Source organism: Sphaeramia orbicularis, chromosome 12 (assembly GCF_902148855.1).
Source record: "Sphaeramia orbicularis chromosome 12, fSphaOr1.1, whole genome shotgun sequence".
NCBI classification, from domain to species: domain Eukaryota; kingdom Metazoa; phylum Chordata; class Actinopteri; order Kurtiformes; family Apogonidae; genus Sphaeramia; species Sphaeramia orbicularis.
This window is the reverse complement of record NC_043968.1, coordinates 42,196,707-42,215,557: the sequence shown is the minus strand read 5'-3', so window position 1 is coordinate 42,215,557 and position 18,851 is coordinate 42,196,707. Positions and strand designations below refer to the sequence as shown.

Sequence of the window (18,851 nt, the reverse complement as noted above, 5' to 3'; positions counted from 1 at the left end):
GAGAGGTGGTCACATATATTTAAACGTTCTTCTTGTCATTCGAAAATTATGAATGAAGTCTGTGTCAGTGAAGCCACTAACATTACTATCCCACCACTCCTGACTCCAACTCCGCATCCAAATACTCCGTTGTACAGACGTAGCAGCCATTGCACCACAAAAGGCCAGAGCAAAAAACCTGGCTCTCCTCATTTTTAATCTTCTACTTAAAATTATTTGACTGTAATGGTGCTGACTTCGGTTGTAGAGAAACTTTATCGGTGCCACACACACATGCCAATATGAGATGCCTCCATATTTACTTCCGTAAACACAGTGTGTGCTACGTGGTCACGCATTATGTCAGGACCTTTGTTGTGCATGCGGGTCACTTCAGCGTCACATTCAGTTCATACTGAGAACTGATAGAAGTCGCATTTAATTTGTAATATGAACGAGTACACAAAAGTCGGATTTCACAAAAAAATCCGAATTGTGCATTAAGACCTGCTGTCTGAACGTAGCCTTAGGCATGTAAGCACAGAAAAAATAATGGGTTAGTGATATGTAGACTATCACTGGGGTTTTAAAGATTTGAAGAAAAATTTGTAATGAAAGTCATATGCTGCTTTAAGATTCCATGCATGTGATCAATTTGGTGCATTACAGTACTTCTGCCTTCAACACTGGTCAGGTAGACACAGGTAGGGTAGACCACAACATACTACACATTCTCACACCAGCCTTGCTTTCCTGATAGCGGATCAGTGCTCCTGGGTTTTAGAAAACTCCATCCACTGTGTGCCTGTTCATTCACATGCTAATAGGTTTTTATAGGAGGCAGTGAACGGACCAAAGCCATGATGGAACTAGCTATAATCCTGCCACCACTTATCCAGGCCACATACTCCCTCTCTCTTGCTCTCTTTGACTCCCCCTCTCCATTCCTATCTCCATTTTAAAGGCCTTTTTTGCGAAGGATGGCTGACTCTACTGTCCTCCGGTGTTTAATTGTCATGGAAATGTAGCCTTGCGTTGGACTAACGTTATGAGTGTGTGTGTGTGTGTGTGTGTGTGAGATCGAGAGAGAGAGAGAGAGAGAGAGAGAGAGAGAGAGAGAGAGAGAGAGAGAGAGATGTTGGGTCAAAAAGGCCTGGCTGTGAAATAATTGATGGAAATAACATGGGGAGGGGGGTTAATTGACAGGGAAATAAACCACCCTCTATGAGTAGGCTTACAAGCGCAGTAGCAGGTACATGATGATATGCATTTTTATTTTTGTTAATGATACACGTACACACTACTGCATAATTAATCAAAATTAGATGGATGCTGCAGACGTTTTTCCTTCCTCCTGTAATGTTTCTTGTACATAAATAGATTAAATAAAGTAACATATTATAATCTATATAACGTCTTCCGTATACACTTCTGGGCACACACACTCATACATTTTCTCCAGTCATTGGTGGTGTCAGCAACTTTTTCACAGGTAGGTGGGAGTTTGCAAGCAGGCGAAAGCCGTATAATGAGTCCAGAGCCCAGTGCGGGGGCTGTTTGGCAGCCTGCACCGACCTGCTGTTATAGGTTTATATGAAACGTACACACACTACAAGAGACACATTCATGAACTGAATGCAACAGCAAAGTAAAACATTACCAGCTAGGAGGTATCTACCTAAAAAAAAAGTCAAAAGATGTGACAAGGAGGAAAAAGACGAAGTTAAAGCCCTCGAATACGCATAAGGTTAGACTCAGAGGGTAATGTGGTGCTGTGTTACATAGTGGTCTTTCGAGACAGTAAAAGGTTGACAAAAACTGTGAGGGAGGATTTAAGTGTAGGAAAATTAAAAAGAAGGAGAGGAGAATCTAGTCTGCTTTGGATCAATGTATTCATAGTTACTGTGTACGTGTTGTATTGCCAAGCATACAGAGTGCAGGTTATTAAGGTGTGTTGCACTTGAACATGAATATGGATCATTTGATTGGATTAGCATAGGATTCCACGGTTGATGCAAGGTATTGTTTTCTCTCATCTGTCTGTGTGTGACCTGCATAAATTACAAGCTGACACGTCGAATGTTTATGGGAAAAGGTAGTTGAAGTGACTGAGTGATTATCTAGAAGTGATTTGATTTTTGGTCCATCTAACCTAAAAATTAACCAAATGATGCGCAAAAAACGGTTTCGCCCATTCTGAGAGATTTTTTTTTTTTTCTTTTCTTTTTTTTTCTCCCCGCACCGGGTTTACATGTCTCTCCCTCTTGGATGCGTTTCATTCATTTGTGAATAGCCCCTGATTGCGGGAGCTTTTTAAGACGTTCTGAAGATGGCCTCACGTGAATAACATTTGATTTGGGTTTTGACAGCGTATTTATTTGCATTCATAAAATATTTTCTTGCTTAGGCTGCTCGACAAGCATTCTGAGGCTTGTTGATCTGATGACATACTCTTTCTAACAATTTTACCCTATAATTAGTTTCTCTTGAGTTCTTTGAAATTGAGTTTGGGTGCAGGCATGAGCGCACTTTTCTTTAGCACCCCTGTATTAGTCTGTCTTTCTCCATGTCTGTTTTTTTTTTTTTTTTCCCTGCTCATTTGGCTTTCTCTCCAGCTTCCCTCATCTCTCTGTGTCCAGTCTTAAATCTCTGACTGACATTTACTCTCAGAACCCTCCCTCCTTACCTGCCATGTCTTCCTTTCCTTCTGCTTCTCACTTTCTTTCTTCTTCTAAAGTGCCACACAGCCTCGTCTTAATTTCTTCCGATGCAGACGTACATAATTAACGTGGCATGCAGCGAGGGGAGAGACTCTGGCCCCCCACCCCCCCACCCCCGTCTCCGTCCCACCCCTGCTAAATCACTCCCTTTCCCTCTGTGCCCCATGTCGTGATTCTATGCTGGTTATTAAACATTTCTTTTACTTGTATAACTCCTTTTTTCAAAACTCAATTTTGTGTTTATCTGCTCTGTCTTCCTTTCCCTCCTTTTATTTTTTTTTGCTTTGTCACTTTTTCTTTATGTCTGTCTCCCTTTCGCTCTTGCTCTCTGTGTGTAGCGTTAATCTCTGACAGACACTGCTCCGGTTCCCAGTGTGGAACCGAAACAGCGGCATATAATTCTGATGCAGAAAGGAAACACATTGGTAAACACCATTCCCCAGACATTCTCTTGGTTTTTTTTGATGCCCATAAAAAAAAAAAAAAAATCTCACCTCCCACCTTTCATTGACAAAAACACCCATTCACTATCTCAGTCTCCGAGGCTCTGTGTTGATTTATCTTTATTCATTTGGGTGGCAACTTCAAACACTCAGGCTAACAAGGAGAAGAATTTTACTGCAATGACGTATTTATTGAGGATGACTCAGCCTGAGATTAGATGTAATTATTGTTGTGGTAATAAAAGCCAGTAAAACAACGGTTAAACCGTTCTCAATGCCTCATTACAATATTGTGTCTTTAATGAGAGTTGTTCCAAAATTAGGATGTTAAAATTGAAATAATTTGACCCCCATTACACTTAAAAGTTAGAATGATCAGTGTCTGCAGATCAGGTTCTGAGTCATATGCATTAGCATTTGCCAAGTACAGTTAAGTTTTACCTTTACATTTTTTGCAGAGTAGAAAAGATGATGAAGCAGGGATGGAGTATTTGATTTAACAAGAACAAGAGCAGGCTAAGTGGACAGTAATATGTGGTGTACTGCTCCACCTACGTATACTGTCAGTCCTATTGACCCCGTTCAGTCTGGGTGGTCTCTCATTTACTGTGCCGCTCTCACTGCCTACTCACTACACTTTTCTTTTTACTTAACGCAGACAAATGCTCATAGCGTTTCTCAGTTGTTGACATAAAGAAAAGTGTATTCATGCATACATGCATGTGCTGTACTTTATCTGTATATCCATTTCCTTTTTTTTTAATATATTTGATCTTACTACACGTAAAGCTAGTAAAATCTGTTCAGTCTTAAGTTTGTTTTGGATCCATCAAATACAGCAGCTTAGTTTTCCAAAGATAACTGCACAGGCTGTATCTTTCATTTTAGTTGTTACACAGTCAAAAACCTTGTTTCCATTCAGATAGGCAGCTGACAGTGTTTTTAAACACTGCATGAGTAAGTCGGCATGGTTAAATTGATATTTTTACAGTGTTTTGTATTCTTTAACAAGCGCAACAGAAACACTTAATTTTTCTTTCCACCCAACAAGATGATATGACAAAAGCAAAGAGAAAAAAACGATCAATTTATTGGAATTTTGAAAAGACGAAACAAACCGACACACACACACACACACACACACACACACACACACTCTGACTTACTTACCTCTGTGTCTATGCTGAGTGTCAGTTTTCATTGCCATTCGATGTGCACACTGCTTCCCTGCTTGAGGCCTCCTAAAACCTGCCTCAGAAGGGGTCCCTGTCACCCCCTTACCCCACATCGTGACACTGGCTGCAGCAGGTGAGGGCTGGTGTGTTGCGGTCAGATCTGCAGGAGCTTGAGGTTCTGGAGCATTGATGACTCACCGTACCAGTGGGGAATATGCAATGCCACTCTAATGCCTGCCTCTATAGATCTTATTGAGTTTGCCTTAAGAACGGTTCTTGGTGAGCGTTTTAATTGAGTGCTAATAAACTCCACACCTTTTCAATGTCAACAATATTCTGCTTTCTCTTCTGTATTTTTTGTGGTAATTCTTACTGTACCAGTGACACCACAAGCATAGGCACACTGTGGCAAATGGATAATTGGAAATTGTTATCACATTGCCTTTCATTTCTTCTGTCTCTGTGCACATCTGTGGTCAATGCAACTCTGATAAATTAATTTAGCTTTCTTCACACACATATGGGTACACAGAATGCATCCGTCATGCATTTGAGCCTCTTTTATATGTCTTATTTTGCCTTTCAGGACCGTAGGACAGCATCGGATTTCTCCACAGCTTTCATGCTCTCACATTGATTTCCGATTGTGCTTGAATTATTTTGACATGTGGCCGACTGCACAAGTACCGCATCTCACAATCTTTGAACATGTCGCTTCCTTCTCTTTGTTCTCTCTTTCGCTCTGTCTTTCCTTCTGCTGCTTGTATTGTCATGTTGTGCTGTCATATATATGTCTTTGTGCATTTTTCATCTGTTTGACTTTCTCATTCCTCGGTGAACACATGCAAAATATATGTGTGTGTGAACGAGCAAGGGAATGAGTATATATTATGAATAATACATGGTGTGGTTTCCTGGTCAGCAACACAGATAGAGAGTGGGAACGGTGAACTGCCCCTGGGGTCTTTTTTTCCCACCACATATGGTATTTAAGCAAACCACACTTAGAGACAGCAGCCCTCATCCAGATTACTGCTGCTGTATAACCACAGACAGGATCTATCTGCATCTATTCAGAACTGTGGCACAAGATGAACAGCATGGCCACTTGTGATTGTATCCATACTAAACACTTGTATATCCGTGGATTACTTATGTGTGTGTGTGTGTGTGTGTGTGTGTGTATATATATATATATATATATATATATTTTTTTTTTTTTTTTTTTTTTTTTTTTTTTTTTCTTTTTTTACAACAGATGACAGAATACATGACTTTCACTGAATGCATTTGCCTGAAACTATCTGATGTTTTGAAAAGGAAACAATTTTTTTTCCCACAACATCAAGTAAAACTCAGTAAACAAAACAAAAAAGAGAAAATAATGTCAATTTACAATACTGTAGTAGAACATTTTGTTTTCATTTCATTTCTTCAGTGCTGCTCATTTAACTAATCCTTTTCCACTAACAATGGCACCAGAAAAGTCAATTTGTACCTTTTATCTCTTTTCCCACAGAATGAAATGGGATTAAAAATGTAGACGATAAACAGCTAATAATTTACTGTATTTTCTGCAAGTTTAGCCGATATAAATTCTGGAAATGTAATTATTCCTCACCTTTGCTTTGTGAGACTTTTATCTGTTTTCTGTCCTTATCTTGGCTATGCATCACACAAAGGATCCCTGAGCTCTATTCCTTTGTGCTGACTGGTGAAAGAGGGCAGCAACAGCAACTATAACTGGCAAACCAAGCCTGTTTTAATTAAAACTGTAGATTAAACTTTGACCTTGAAACACACCTTCAGAGCATTAACAGTAATGTCTGCTGAGTTTTAATATTTTAAGTCTCACATTAGCACTTTGTTCGCATTACCGAAGAGTAATGGGTGCCCCAGAGTTCAGCTTTTAGGTTTATCGCAGTTAAAGTAATGCGCAGGCTGTTTGTGTGTATCAGTGTCACAGTTGAGCAGCTTTGTTCCTTGAAAATCTTGAATTATGTCCTGAAGGTGAGCAGAGCGACCCACATAAAGGCATTCACACTATCAGTGACCAAGAGATAGATGAATAGAATAGAGATGGAGAGATGAGAGGAAGTGAGAAACCTGCTCACCACTTTATCGCCCCAACTCGTTTATGAGGCCGACCTTGTGCTTTGTGTATGTGTGTGTGTGTGTGTGTACTGGAATTGCAACTTCACCATCCACTCTGATAAGCATATCCTGCAAACAGTGCAAAGACACAGGCACACACTGTGCTTGGGGACCAGCTGAATCCTTATGGCCTTTTCCTCTACATGAAGGGCACTGCAGTAGTCTTCTACATCACTGAGAGTAATACTATAACGCTCTCATGCAACTGCACTATCTTACAGTACAAACCTTACTGTATACATATATTTTTAATACTCTTCCTGTTCTTATGTCCACACTTTAATGAGTATGAAGACGGTCTGTTATCATCAGCCAACACTGAACCCTGATTAAATAAATGAACAAGATAAAGGTAAATAAAATGGGACATTGTGTGAGTTCACATACATTCCTAGTCAAACACATTTCTTATTTATTGAACCTGAAGCTAGAAGACAATGAATATGTTTCTTTAAGTGACTGTGGCACAACACAAAGGAGACAAGGCTTTCATTGTCTCTGCTGTGTCTTTGTTTGCCTTTTTGTTTGCCTTTCTCCATGTTATCCTCTGGTTTGTCTCAGTTTAAAAGAAAAAAAAAAGCCAAACTACATATTGAATTTTGGTCTGGCTGTGAATAGTAGAGGCAGCCAGCCAGTTGGCTGGTGGCTGTGTCAACAGACATGTCTATTACCTGTCTTTTTATTCAACAACTGCTCCTCTGTCTTTTTCTCTCCGTACCAGTCTGTTCTTCTAGAAGAGAACAATTTTGCATGCTGTTTGTTTCAATCTCTCACTCTGCTCCGTCAGTTAACACTCTTCAGTGAGAACTGAGGGTGGCACTTACAAGAAGAGGATGTTAAAAAAGAAAGGGTTTGTAGCAAATTCTGGTGTTAAATTCTGAGTTGAGAGTCTCCATGACTTGTTGACTACATTATTGAATGAGGTCAATCCTGCAGGGCACATACACAGTAAAAGCTCAGTAGTTACCTGACAGTTGTACTAGTTTTAAGATTGACGATACTTTATAGAAACAAAATGGTTGACTACATTCAAAGTTACTTACTAGGATATTTAGAAATTCATATGTGTTAGGATTCAATATGAAAGTCCCTCTTTGATATTTAAGTCAGTAGGTGTTGTAGAAGTAGAAAGCATGTGGGAAAAGCCTAATAAAGAGTTTTAATTTCTGTGTCATCTTTGAAAGGTGATTTCCTTTCATCTCCTGTTCTGCCCCATAAAGCAGCTTTATTTCTCTAGTTTATTTCTTAATTTACTGTTATTGTTGTCTTGTCTTACTTTTCTTTTCACTTGACTGGCAATTTATGTTCCCGACTAAATTGGTAGTGTATTAATGTGCAGCAGTATTTATACAGTGCATATGCACATGGACAGGCACACACCTCCTATTCATTCTATAATGCCATTTTGCTTGCAAGGTCTTCAAGTTTCTTTAATCTCACACTCTTGAAAGTATCTTACAAGGGAACACGTCATACACATATGTAACCTGTACATGACACAAACATATGTAAATGCCCCTGCAATATGACTTTGCGAGCTGCTAACCATTAGGCGTTCATCTAACACTGAGGAACACACATTGTACTAGGTAGCACTGGGAAGTCAATACAGTTTTTGATGTTATTTGTCAGCAAAAAGAGTACTTGTATTTAAAAATATAAAACAATTAGCTAGCATTAAAGTGAATAAACTGAAGTTACCAACATGCACTGTCAAGATAATACTAGAATTTTAATGTGTCGTCACTGATTTATCACTGCAGTGTGGCCTAGATAATGCATACTACTACAAACAATACATAGTTTTTCCCTTCACCATATGGTAGCTTTGAGGAGCCTGCCTAAGGAAGGGGCTCTAGGCCTTGATGCTTTATTGATGCCTAGTTTGTTCCTACTTATTTGATGATACTGACCGCATATAATATATTGACGTTTTAACGAACACATAGATGTGAATTGCTGTCTCTAGTATGTATGTAATACACATATACAGTCTATGAAAATAAATCAAGTCTTACATTACTCTTGTTTTAACTTTAATTAGTGTCAGCTGAAACTGTATTTGTAATTCTGGAGACCTAGACTTCTGTTGAGGAAATTTCTGTCAGCATTCACCAATGTCGATGCAAGAGGTCCAGCATGTGAGTATTGGAGGCCAGCGTAGAGCAGATACCACCCTCGCAGTCTTGCTAATGGTTCCCCTGACAACACAGCAGTTGCTACACATTGACCATCGACATCATCTTCACTGTAGCCTCTAACAGTCAGGCTTACATATATTGAAATCACTTGTCCTTATCATGAAGTGTCTGTTGATCATTTCATCTTGTCTCACTCTCATTGCTGGTCAACACAAATGTCTCCCCTCCTACACACACCCTGCTGTGCATTCAGACTGTAACATCTTCCTTTTCTTACCTCTGGTTTCTGTCTGTGGCCATATGTCACATCAGTTCGCTAGTAGGTGCTCACTGATTGAGTTGTTAACGTTAGGCCCCTGCAGCGCTGAGGATACACTTATTGAGACCCCTGTTGCCTCATTTAGTCTCTTTTTCTTTACCCCCTTCCTTTTTCCTTCACTTTCACAAGATATTCTTTCATGTGTGCATGTCCATACTCCTGGTTTTCAAAGAAATGTAGACTCCAAGATCTGAATAAGTAAGCACCAAATGAAGGCCGGAGAGGGGAGATTTGAAGGTAATCCTTTGCCAGCTTACCCTAGCACAATGTCCTCATTCCAGCACCCTTATCCTCGTCTCAGCATCTCCTTCGATCTACCTCCTCTCTCATTCCATTGCTTTATATGCCTTTCTAACAAGAGAGAGGCTATCTCAGTGGCTGTGTCAGCGATCAGCAACTCTTTCCCTGCTCTCCCCCTCTTCCTCTTTTTGTGTGTTTTCTTAGAGGACAGTTGGGGGCATGAAGAGAAAGAACAAGACCGGCAAAATCTTAAAAAAAAAAAAAAAAAGAAAAACAACAGGGATTGGGTGCTCAGCTTTTAATTCAGACAGCTAATGGCAGAAGTGGGCAACAGGCAGAGAGCTCTGTGGATGTGTGTGCAAGCATAGCGTCAATTGAGGCCAGCTATAGAAATGTAGTTCCTTTAAACCCCTTTGCTGGCTGAATCTCTCTCAGTGTGCAGGGGTGTATGCAGGGGAAGTTCCAAGAAAGGCTGGCCAGGGCACTGCAGTTTCTTAAAATGCTTTTGTTGCCAGCTGACTATGTAGAAGTGTTTGCTTTTGTGTATGTAGGTTCAGTAAAAGCTTATCTGAAAGGTGATCAGACTGCATGAATAGTCAGTACCTTATGACTCCTGGTGCGTCTGTGTGTTTGCTTCTCTGTAAGCAAACGATATTGGTTGTGGGAAAATTATTCAGTTGCTTCAGTTATTTAGTAAAAGAATGAACAGTTTTTAGCAATAAGTATGTATCATGTAGGGCTGCTCGATTATAGAAATAGAAAATAATCACGATTATTTTAGCAATAATTGAAATCACGATTATTAAAAACGATTATTTGTTAACCTTAAAGTTGTTTATTTTTTTCTTGCAAAGCAATGTAAAATATACTCTTTAAACATAAATAAAGCTTTTAACCACTAAAACAAAGTATGTTCACTTTTGTATGAAACAAAAAAATCTTTGAATGCAAATAAGTGTACTGTAAATTCAAGTATGTTTCCTTTTGTAAATAAATAGTGCACTGTAATTAAACTGCTATAGACTTGCCATACAACTGTAGCAATAAAAAAAAAAAAAAAAAACTCACGTAAAGTGCAAATTATAAATTCAAGTATGTTCAATGTAGTATGAAACAGTAAATTAAGTGGCATGCCGTGAGGTTTCAGTTCAGGCCTTCTGTATACATCAGCCATCTAGAATACGCACGTTAGGGTTATACGGGTTAGGGTTAGGTTAATACGGGAGTTACAGCATAAAGAGATTCGGAGACTGAAGATTGCATTGCGGACGAAGTTGTTTTTATGCGTTTTAGTTTTTCATAAGATTACGATAAAGGTGGCGGTGGTTAAACTTTAGATGGTTAAAAAGGTTTGTTGTGTTAGCGGTGGGTGCAGACACAACTACGAAACACTTTTTGCACGTAATGTGTTTTTGCTCTTCGTCTTCTTCATCAAACCCAAAGTGATTCCATACAATTGAATTTGACTTGCCTTTTTTGTTTACCAAGCACTTCTGCTGTGATTCTCCTGCCGTTTTTCCAGACCGCTAGGTACAACTTTCCTCTTGGGGTGGACCTGCCGGCTAGCTGGCAGCTGTAGCTTAGAGGGGGGCGGGGCCCAGCAGCTCATGGTAGCTTGCGTGCGCGTGAATTAAAACAACTCAAAATTAATAATCGTTTTTTTCTCGATTACATAATTTTTGTAATCGTTGCGTGTAATAATCGAAATCGTAATTGAATTTCGATTAATTGCACAGCCCTAGTATCATGTATTATCTGACAATTGCTTCCAGTCATGGGAGCTATAGTTGGCAAAAGCTGCATTGTTGTTTTCACTATGGCCGCAAGCTTCAGGCTGTAGTTGTGTTTGTCAGCACTATTTTCTCAACATCCACAGACATGCATTGCCTGCAATGCTAACTTCCATGTTTTTTTTTTTATATTGCTGCTCCATATTGTTTGTCTGCCACCTCAATGTAAGTTTTTGCCACTGTAGGCTACGAGTTGGCTCTCAAAACACACATGTACGTTCACACACATCCACACAAAATCACACATGCAGAGTTATTATCTCCTGGAACAATACTAATAGATGCATGTACTGCTGTGAGGAAACAGTTTGTGCCACTGCTGCCAACTGAGTGGGTGGGTGAACGCCTGCCAAGTCTCCTCTCCTCTCCTCTCCTCTCCTCTCCTCTCCTCTCCTCTCCTCTCCTCTCCTCTCCTCTCCTCTCCTCTCCTCTCCTCTCCTCTCCTCTCCTCTCCTCTCCTCTCCTCTCCTCTCCTCTCCTCTCCTCTCCTCTCCTCTCCCCTCCCCTCCCCTCCCCTCCCCTCCCCTCCCCTCCCCTCCCCTCCCCTCCCCTCCTCTCGTTTTCATGATGTTGTCAGTGACTAATGAGTGATTGTTATTACTGATTTCTGTACCCATGTCACTAGGTTAAAAAAATGAAAAAACACATGAATCACAGTTAATGTCATAATAGAGATACTCTTTATATTAGTCGTAGAAGATGAGAAGGACATATTAGTCTTGTATCAAGCACCAAAAATGTAATAGAATGATGGCCTATGTGATGCCCTGTGACTATTGTCATTGTCCATGCTCACATCACAATAGCCACTTTTACACAGAGATCCCAGAAAAAAGGTGATATGATAATCCCACCTTTTTTCCACCATTGGCCGATTTCCACAGCCAAGCCAAAGGAGTAACGGAGGTGAGACAGGCTGGACTTTTACACAGCGGACCTGCTTTCCAGAATCAAAGGGGCGGTGACGCGGCGCAGTGTATAATGTGACGTATACCTTGTGTGCTGGAAATACCCCAAGCAGAGTCGGTCCGTCTTTCACCGTTCCACTAAATGTTAGCATGGAGTCCTCCGCCTGAAGTGACAACAGCTCGCAGATCTCGATGTCTCCCTAGTTTGACATCTTTCTGGTCGTGTTGATATGTTTATTTACTGTACACGGCCCACGCTCATTTTTAAATCCCCTGGCATGGGGGGTTGCCCACGCAATACGTCATCAAAACAACACACCTTGGTTGCGGAACGAGCGGTGTTCCTTTTACATAGTGTTCCAGAATCATGATTCCACCTTTATCACGGCTCTGTTACTACCTCCAGAGGTGTTACAGAGCCATGACAGAGGTGGGGCCAAATGATCCCACCATTTTGTTCACACAGACGTCGTTCCGGTGAAATATTGAATATATTATATATCCGGTGAAGTATGAGGTGAAATATTCCCGGAACACAAGTGCTGTGTAAAAGGGGCTAATGATGAGTCTGAGACAATACATTTTTCAGTCCTGTGAAATGCACTTTCAGAGGACTACTTTGGAGTTGTTTAGGAGGCATTTTAATGACACAGTAAACTTCAGCGAACCTGTAATTGATAGACAAACACAAACCAGTACACACATACACCTTTGATGTGTTTAATGAGCTGGAGTGTGGGACAAGTGAGTGGTGAGGGGAGAACAGCAGTATAGTTGGCTGTCTAATTATTGCCCCCCCCCGTTGGGCAGGTACTCTAATATCAGACAAGCCGACGAGGTCATGCTCAGCTTGGGGCCACATGGCATCACTGAACCACCTCTTGTATAGAAGTCCATGCTTCTAAAATACTTCACTCTGACCTAAAAACTATTGTTTTTTTGTGGAGTCTACAGTTGTTTGTCACAAATGGAAAAACAAATTAGTCTAATGCTTCACAATGTATACACTTTGTGAAGATGTGTGTATCAGCCTTTGTATATGTATTTCTAAGCTTCTGGTGTAAATTGCATGAGCATAGGCTTCATATTTAATTTCTTCCTTGTAATGATGTACTTCTTAGATTTCCAATTTAGCTTTATAAAATCTAGCCAAGTGAAATTTTCAGCATTTTCTTGTCTGACATTAATCAGCAGCTTCTGAATTTAAATGCTCTATGTTGTCTGTTTTCTGGGATGGCATATGCTTTGATCAGATTTTATGTGGCGGTAGCATAGGTAGACTGGTACAGATTTACCTGCATTCCCTCCCACATACACAAGCTTTCATACAGTCACATACTCACACGTCTGTATTTCAAGTGTTTTTTGCATAAGGCTGAATCTGAAAACCTCACAAATGGACATTAGACAGCAGTACTTCTGTGTGAACAGGGTTGAGGCACACATGTCTCATATGTACTATACACAGAGCTTGTCCCTTTATATAGAGGAACTACCTCACAGTACTTCCAGTCTTCCTTAACTCTTCATGCTGAGGTCCAACCAGTTTTATTTGAAGTCTGAATTAAAAAGGAATAAGCTGAATGTCTACAAACAGTTTTATTGTTTCATTGCTGCTTTAGATCTGCCAGTAAAGCCCACATCCGTTTTCTGTGAAGAATAGATGGTATTTTAAGTAAGCTCCTTTGGTTACACTGTTAATTTGGGATCCATTTGAACATGTGACTCCAGTCAGCCTCTGTACTTTACTACCTCAGACCTGCTTTTGGAGCATGTTTTTCCCCTTCCTTTGTGATTAGAGTTCACCTTACATTCATTTGTTCTTTGTGTAACTTTGATTGTGTGAGTAAACAAAGCTGACACATTTCCACATACACTCTACTAAAAAAAGTACTTCATTATTTTTTCATTCTACACTTGTCGAGTGAGAACAGAAGTCTTGTATTGATTAGTTTGATCTTTGAAGACCACTGCTGACCAAACTGCACACACATTGAAACATACACAAGCAGTTTGCTGCAGCAGCTGAATAATTCTGCATCCACATTAAAACTGTTTCAGCTGTGAATGCTTTACGCAGCTCATCAGACCTTTCATCTTGACGTTGCTTTCATGTGCCATTCTGTGCACAGCAGTGCACATTTTCTCAGCAAGATTCTGACATTAGCCCACTGCCTATCATCCTGAAGTCCACATCAGTGTAAATTCTTGATTCCAGTTACCGTGCTACAGAATGAATACTGAGCTGTTCTGAACGTGTTAGATATGTGGGTTTTCTAATCTATCTCAGTCACCTTTTTGATTCTTCTCTCTTTATTCATTGTATAACATGTTTTTTTGTCATTGCTCTTTGCTCTTTGTCTCCATCCATTCTTGTTAATGCATCTATTAAGTGTCCATTGCTGTTTTCCTCTGATACGCTGTACCATGGTGTCATGGATAATAGATTGATCTTGGACTATGCGCCTACTGAATTCTTTCTTGCAGTTTCTTCTTGCCTCTTTTTGTAACATCTTGAGCAGTGCAGGAGGACATTTTATCTCTCTGGTTTTTCCTTCACTAAAATTCTTCCTGTGTGATAGGTTCATTCACATAGAAGAGATGAAATCCACCTTTGTGGAACATCAGATTTGCAATTTGCAGAAAATGTTGCTTTTTATTCTTCTTTTGTCTGTACACGCTGCATAAAAGTGAAACCTTTCTTATCAGAACACTGTAATATTATGTTTATAGCAATTTTATACTCGGCTTAAACAGACTCCATACCAGAGACAGGAAGATAAGATAAAAAAAAAAATCCCTGCAAAGTGAAGAACATTCAAACATTGTTCACCATATGCTTTCTGTATAGGATCTATTATTGCTTTGCACTGCATTGTTTCCTTAATGGATTGTTAAGGTCCAGTAAAATAATACTCTCAGAAACCTAACTTTCAAAGCTGTCAAAGTGTTATATTAAATATTAGCTTCTACAATAAGGTATTTGAACTATGTGATATATTTATCCTTCTGTTTGTCATCGTGTGAGTTAATGAATGAGCGCTAATCCTGAGTATCCTGGGTGATGCTGTGCCTGTGATCACAAATTCTCTACTGGCTGTAAATCTGAACAAAAGCAGTGAAATTAATGGTCACTGGCTTTATTTTGCGCTCTGTGTGCATGTGTGTTGGTACGCACACAAAATCCTCAACACTATCATCTCACATATGTGTCAGCCCCTCCTCTCTGCTGCTTTCAGTCGACATGATTTACTACACACACACACCTCAGCCTCAACTACTGGACAGGATCATAAAAGTAAGACTTCATCGTCGTCTCTGGCTGCTAAGAAAAACACAGGGATGTTTTTCATTCACCAAAAGGGCAATAAAAACTCATAGGGAGTAACACACTTGAGTGGTTCGTCACATCGCGCAAAAACAAAAAAACAACTTGCAATTTCTGCCATTCAATCTAGATTTTAACTGCAAAATCTGTGTGAATTTGACTGTAGTATACAGTACATATATTGTTAATAAAATCTCTTGGCACGCACCTATTCAACACTACAACCTAGACAGAGCTGGGCTTATTGCCAGCAGTCTAGTGTGATTTTTATTTTTTATTTTTTTTTCTTATTTTTTTCCCCTGCCACTGTTGACCTCAGTAACAGCAAATCATACCACCAGCTGGTCTGTAAATATGGTTACTTGCATCCATTTTCACATGGTCAAAATTAGATACACCAGTAAATATCGTATATAGCAGCCACCGTTTCCACATCACTGTGTGTTTTGTGTCCTTGACTTATGTTTTTTATATTTTTGAAAAGGAAGTTGTTTGTATAATGAGCTTGATATGAAATATATCTCAGTAAGAAGTATAAAGTTTATTCATCTTGATAAGACGACACTGTTAATATCATGAGATAAGGTTTGAGGTTTAATTCTTGGTTTTTCATGTGTTAACATGACCATGGCCTCGTTCTCCGCACAGAGGGTGTGTGATCTTGTCCAGTCCCTTTATTTGACATTAGAACCATACGACTCTCTGGCTCTGACTCATGTTGACTCACAAGGCTGCATGCTCCCAGGCCTGCTTAGAATAGCCTCCTGTCTGCTCCACTAGCACACTGGCTCGTGCACACAAATTTCTTAGCACATGAGCTCAGCACACACATTCTGTAGCAATAACTGTGGATATAAATCTGAAGCAGTTTCCTTAATTAATCCGTGGGAATGCAGGGTGGTTATTTAAACACTGAAAATGTCAAAAAATGCTAAAATGAAAAAAAAAAAAACCAAAAAAAACCCACAACTTTTTAGTAATTAACTGTTAATTAAAAAATGTGGAAAAAAAGAGATTGCTTTAAATAACAGGGTTACAAAATATTTTACAACCTCTGAAGTTTATCTTGAATAGGAGACGAACTCTGACTGAAGACGAATTAAATTATATCTTTTTTTTTTTTTTTTTTGATAAAGGACTCTGGCCAATTAAATTCCGTGCCCTCTCGAACACACTGAAAACACATATACGTGCACGTGGTTGCACTGTGGCAGTTAACATCCCCACAGTTCTATTTGTGCTGACCTCTTGATCCTCCCCATCCTCTCTTCCTCCACATTCACCCTACCCCACCCCACCCTTTCCTCAAGTACCCCCAGTGGTGCAGTCCATTACCAATATCAGTACTTCTTATTTGCTGCTGTGGTAACACTAACCTTTATTCCTCAACCCACCACCAACCACCACACCCCTTCTGGTGTAGTCCAGTCTGTTCACCAGTCATGTGGGAGCCATGATGACCAGGCTATATATCCCCTATTCCATCTGTAGCTGGCAGTCTTGCATCACATTTGCTCTACTCCTTTCCCAAGTGCTTTAGCTCTCTTATCCTTTCTTTCTCTTTACTTTGACTTACTGTCATTCTCTCCCCTTCCTGGATATCTCTTTATTTTCTTCTCATGTCCACTTTATAAGTCAAATTGTTTTTGTCTCTTCTTCCTTCACTTCTGAGTGCGGATTTATTTCATCGATTCTCTTAAACACTTACACCACCATATTCACCTTTGTTACATGTCTCTGGGAATATTTCTCTACTGCCATGTCATTACTTTGTAGATTCCCCCCTTGTGTGGTTGTTTTGTCGTCTCATATGGATGTATTGTCTTTTTCAGAAATCAGTTATGCATCTTCCTTCACTTAAATTGTCTTGTCTACATCTCAGTATCTGTATCCTTTTACCCCCCTTTCCTTAACCTTTAAGTTCTGCGTAAATAGGTGCATCTTGCCTTTTTTCTTTTTTCAGCTTGCTATGAAGCACATGAGAGGGGAAAAATATGACATGGGGAAGGAAGAGATGAAGGAAGGAGTGTTTCCCATGGAGATGGGCCCTTCCCTGGCTAGCTAGCTGATTGGCTGATTGATGACCCTGTAGCTATGTTGACTAATTAGTTATGACAGAGCCTTTTATAGCACAGTGTAGCTTAATATGTTACCACATGTAGTAGCACAACATATTTCCGTACTGAACATTAATGTGTACCATAAGATCCATCTAGATGTACAGAGGCAAAAAAACACTGAATGGTCAAACTTTCAAGAGAATAGGACACAGTACAGCTTAATGCATAATACACGCCCTACATCTGTTCATACAGCTGTTTGCAATCCACCCAATCCCTTTACACTGTATACAACATACTGCATTCTCCCGAGTTTACTCTTGTTTAAACATTCCTCTCACATATTTCATGTTAGAGACAGTTGGGAAACAGCAGTCTGGTGTTATCAAAATAATTATGAGTAAATAATAGGAATAGGAGCCAAACCATGCTCTCTGAAGTATGAGTCAATGTAGTCAGAAATGGTTAATACAGTTATGAAACTAGTATGCTAAATGTTATGTATGAGAATATGAGATAATAATTCATGCACCCTTTCCTTTCTTTCCCGTCTCAATGTTTCACTTGTACTGTACTCTGTAGCTTTTGTTATCCTCATTGATCTAGCACAGCATACAACAGAAATTCCACTTCAGTATATCTAGACATACATAGAGCCTTGCATGTCTGATTCATGTGCCTAAGTCTTGCACATGGAGAAAATGCTCAGTGTTTAAACTGTAAACTGAGTCCTCCACAGACAGACACATTAACTTGCAAGAAGGGATGGATAGTGAGAGCTGAAGTCGATTTCATTGTCTGACTTTTGCCTGAGACCAATTGTGAAGCCACTGGGCCCTCTTTGTTAGGTTTTGTTTCATCTCAAGGACACTTATTTTTTAGTTGGAACTAAAAACAAATTTCCTTCTAGTTTTTTGTCTCATGTGCCAGATGTCACATCCCATTTCAAGAACACTTTTGCTCGTTGTAATTTATATTGAGAGCACTCTGATATATGTTTATCTGTATTCAAACATGATTGTTGCAACCCAAAAATATACAATCTCCATATTATTATAATCCTCTTTGCTTTGTAATGTAATGCCAGTATCGGAGTATTGTGTGCTCACTCTTCCTTTTCACTGTCCCTTTCAACCTATGTCCTTTAATCTATTTCACTTTCACTCTCCATTGTCACTTGCTGCTCTCCTAGGTTTTGACTGTCATCCTCCAAAACACACTTTTCACTTTCTACTGCACATTAAGTATATAAGAAGCTCTCAACCCAAACACTTCCCTGTATTGTAATTCAACCAGTATGTCTTCTCTCCATTTAAAAATTAGCTCTAGTTTTATTCCTCTCCTAAAAGTGTTAGCATTTGACACACAAATCTAAATTTTGTGTGGCATTTCTAAATATTCTCTTTAAACTGCGCTCCATTCAACATACTTGTGCATCTACATTTTCATAGGCTGTGTGTGTGTGTGTGTGTGTGTGTGTGTGTACAGTTTTGGAGAGCTCACTGACATTTTGTGAAAATTATCCTCCACAGTTATTCCCTTTGAGTTCATTGGTAGTATGCCATTTAATCTAATTCCCCACATCCATATTGTC

General features: G+C 39.6%; 1 protein-coding gene across 1 annotated transcript in view; it reads left to right on the top strand.

Annotated features, from left to right (window-relative positions):
* The window catches only part of snd1 (staphylococcal nuclease and tudor domain containing 1), a 180,898-nt gene that overhangs the window by 59,544 nt on the left and 102,503 nt on the right, over positions 1–18,851 (top strand). The window lies entirely within an intron of this gene.